The sequence below is a fragment of the Drosophila miranda genome, assembly GCF_003369915.1.
Source record: "Drosophila miranda strain MSH22 chromosome Y unlocalized genomic scaffold, D.miranda_PacBio2.1 Contig_Y1_pilon, whole genome shotgun sequence".
NCBI classification, from domain to species: Eukaryota; Metazoa; Arthropoda; class Insecta; order Diptera; family Drosophilidae; genus Drosophila; species Drosophila miranda.
Genome location: NW_022881603.1, coordinates 9,218,907 through 9,223,193, shown reverse-complemented (window position 1 = coordinate 9,223,193; position 4,287 = coordinate 9,218,907).

Below are 4,287 nucleotides of genomic sequence, written 5' to 3'. Positions count from 1 at the left end.
TTCGCCCCGCCCACTTCCGCCCCCACAAAGGACGAAAATCTGTGGCATCCACAATTTTAAAGATATGAGAAAACCAAAAACGTAGAATTGTAGAGAATGACCATATCTTTAAGGCTGCGGAATCTGAATTGGATCGTATTAATATTATAGCCAGCATCAAGAAAACAATTTCATTTTTTCTCGCCCTGTCTCTTTCTAACACACACGTAGCATAGGCGGCTTTGCTTAGAGTAAAACATTAGCGCCTAGATCTCAGAGACTACAAAAGCTAGAGCAACCAAATTTGGTATCCACACTCCTAATATATCGGACCGAGACGAGTTTGTTTCAAAATTTCGCCACACCCCCTTCCGCCCCCGCAAAGGACGAAAATCTGGGGATATTCAAAAATCTCAGAGACTATTAAGGCTAGAGTAACCAAATTTGGTATCCGCACTCCTGTTAGATCTTACTATAAAACGTGTATCTCAAAATTTCGCCCCACCCCCTTCCGCCCACACAAAGAACGAAAATCTGTTGCATCCACAATATTGCACATTCGAGAAAACTAAAAACGCAGAATCATAGATAGTGACCATATCTATCAGATTGCTGAATCTGGATCAGATCAGATCATTTTTATAGCCAATAGGAACAAATCAATTTGCAGTGGCTACGCAGCGCCCGACGTCACGCTCAGACTGATTTTCTGTCTCTCTCGCACGCACTCTTTGTCGTGTCGTTTAATATTAGCGGCGTCTGCCGGAGGAGAGCCATACTGACTTAGTATCGGGTATAACCGTAGAGTTGCGGTGTCCGCAGCAACTCACAACGTTCCTCCTCGTTTTTTATACCCGATACTCAAAATGAGTATTGAGGTATATTAGATTTGTGGTAAAAGTGGATGTGTGTAACGTCCAGAAGGAATCGTTTCCGACCCCATAAAGTATATATATTCTTGATCAGCATCAATAGCCGAGTCGATTGAGCCATGCCTGTCTGTCCGTCTGCCCGTCTGTCCGTCCGTCCCTCTGTCCGTCCCCTTCAGCGCCTAGTGCTCAAAGACTATAAGAGCTAGAGCAACGATGTTTTGGATCCAGACCTCTGTGATATGTCACTGCTACAAAAATATTTCAAAACTTCGCCCCGCCCACTTCCGCCCCCACAAAGGACGAAAATCTGTGGCATCCACATTTTTAAAGATACGATAAAACCAAAAACGCAGAATCGTAGAGGATGACTATGTGTTATAGAGTGTAAAATCTCAATGAGTTCAAGGATCTCAGAACCTATAAGAGCCAGAGCAACCAAATTTGGTATCCACACTCCTGTGATATCGGACCTTGACCGTTTTGTGTCCAAATTTCGCCACACCCCCCTTCCGCCCCCGAAAAGGACGAAAATCTGGGGCATCCACAAATCTCAGAGACTATTAAGTCTAGAGTAACCAAATTTGGTATCCGCACTTCTGTTAGATCTCACTATAAAACGTATATCTCAGAATTTCGCCCCACCCCCTTCCGCCCCCACAAAGGACGATAATCTGTTGCATCCACAATATTGCAGATTCGAGAAAACTAAAAACGCAGAATCATAGATAATGACCATATCTATCAGACTGCTGAATCTGGATCAGATCGGATCATTTTTATACCCAAAAGGAACAAATCAATTTGAACTGGCTACGCAGCGCCCGACGTCACGCTCAGACTGATTTTCTGTCTCTCTCGCACGCACTCTTTGTCGTGTCGTTTAATGTTAGCGGCGTCTGCCGGAGGAGAGCCATACTGACTAAGTATCGGGTATAACTGTTGAGTTGCGGTATCCGCAGCAACTCACAACGTTCCCCCTCGTTTCTGTCTACACTTAACACTAAGTATATCCAACTACACAAAAACAGACATATCAACGGACTGCGAGGTTCAAGGGAATGCGAGTCACGGTGGGATCTTACTGGCTTCAGTGGCTTTCAGTGGGCGGTGTATACATATGTATGTGAGCACATCTCTTACAGTTTTCATACAGCCTACATAATGACACTAACGTGCACATAAGACAAACACTGGCCTCTACTGCACTTTAAATAAACGTTTGGAACAGCTAGGCCGAATCACGAGAAGAACAAGAGAGGCGATACCACTAGGGGTCGCCGGGAGGTTATGTACACACGTGGTGCACTATTTTTTCCCCGCCCGGTAGGAACATTTAAGCGGCTTCGGTCCTACGCTGACTGCAAGCACCGGTTTCCGTTTCTTGGCCCGGTTTTGAATGCGAAACGGTTACGCCAATTCGCCGCACTAAGCCCGTTCAGACGGCTGTCCTCGTCTCGCGCAGCCAAAGTTCACTGCCCGCGACTTGGTGGATCAGCTGGTTCGTAGTGTGGGGGCTTAAAGCTCGGGCTGCAGCTTTTGGATAATTCCCAAACTAAGTGCCGATTCTAATGTGGAATTTGAAAATACTGATCAAGCTACTTTTTCTAAAAGTTACTCCATGCACATATTTACCCGGTTGGAACTGGCACTGCGAAAATAGGGGGATGGGGTTGGGGTGCTAATTCCTTCTTTCTCCAGGTGTTTTTTTTTTTTGTGTTGGGGCTGCTCACCTCCAAGCGGAAAATACAGAAAAAGTCGGAAAATCTAACTTCGAGGCTCCTAGCACTGTCGAAGGCCGGTACTCACGTTTTCGATTAGAGCCCAATCTGCTTTCTTGGGTTCTTTTTTTCCCGATCGAGTGCACTTTGGTTTCACACCACGGTTATTTACGGCGGTTTAATTTTATTTTTATTATTTTTTTTCTCACCGCGCAACTGAATGCTTGTACGGCCACGAGGAGAAAGAAAGATTTGGGCGGATCTACTGACCAACAAAAATGTTGTTCTCCGGATCTGCCTTTGCACGATCCTTCGCCATTCACCTTGAATGGTTATGGACATGGTGGGTAGATTTTTGTTCGTTTTTAAGCATATTCTTAATGTCAGCCCTAGGTGGCGCTAGCCCCCACACGACCAGGAACATTTAACATGTAACACCACAACAAGAAATTAAGCCAACCTAACTATACACTAACTATGGGGACTAAACTTAATAATTAATAAGTATCTCGGTGAGGTCTGATATATACTTGTATAAATAATATAATATATATAGTTAAATATGCGACACTTCAGTTTAAGTTTTAAAAAAGGTTTTATTCTTTCACTTAAACTTAGCGTACATTGGTTAGTTATTTCCCCGACGATGACTGAGGTCTGATGTCTTGAACGGAATTAACTTTGGTTGAATTCTCCGACGGTGTCGCGATTGACGTTTGTCTTGAACAGAACTCAGCTGGCTTCTTAGATGTAGACTATTTATATTATGATGCTCGGTTTGGGATTCGGATTTGGATTCGGAGGCGTTGGCTTCGACTTCGGCTTCGGAGATGGAGTACGTGACTCGATCGATATGTGGGAAGGCGGCTTTTGATGAAAGGCTTCCGCTGCGTATGAGCGGTGTTGCATTACTTGGGGTGGCTGAGAATAGGGCCTGCGATTGGTCAGCTAGGATGGTGTGATTCTTGAGAATCTTAAAGAGTGGCGTGATTCTGGTGCGGCTGGATTCTAGTGCGGCTGGATTCTAGTGCGGCATCTATTGTTTTATGTTCAACTTCCAGTTTAGGGTGTTTGTTTACATTGCCTGCAATCGGCTACGCGTGGTCCATTTTGAGCGTGAGATTGTTTATGAGGGTTCGAAGCTGAGGGTGTCGTATTGTTTATAGTATTGTGGGTGCAGGGTAATAGACATAGACAAGGGTATGCGGAGCATGGACTATAGATATGTCACTCCCCTATTGTTAGTTTTAAGCCTGTCCTCAGGCGATTATTTTTGGATATAGTTCAGGTGCGTCTAAAACTGTGCCTGCTGGGGATTCCTCGTCTTCGTCTAAGGGTGTTTCTATGTGCGGGTCGGTTTTAGGCTTATTGCTTTTACATAGATTAAACAATTTGTAGCTTAATCCTATTATGATTATGACAAATAGTAGTATTAAGCTTACATGTAATACATTATTTAATCGCGTATTTTCTATTACGATTTCTTTGGTTTGCAAATAAGACAATGGTTTAATTTTTGTTACGTTATTGTTGATGTAGATGCTTTGTGCAAATTCTGTTATGGAGTTGGATATTAAGAATTCATTTAACTGTATACTGCAATTATGTATTTTTATTAATGCGTTACCTTCTACTTTTATTTCTTGGTTTAGGCAATCTTGGTTTAATATGGTTTTTGGTAATTTCCAAGTTAACAATATATTGGGTTCTATGAAACT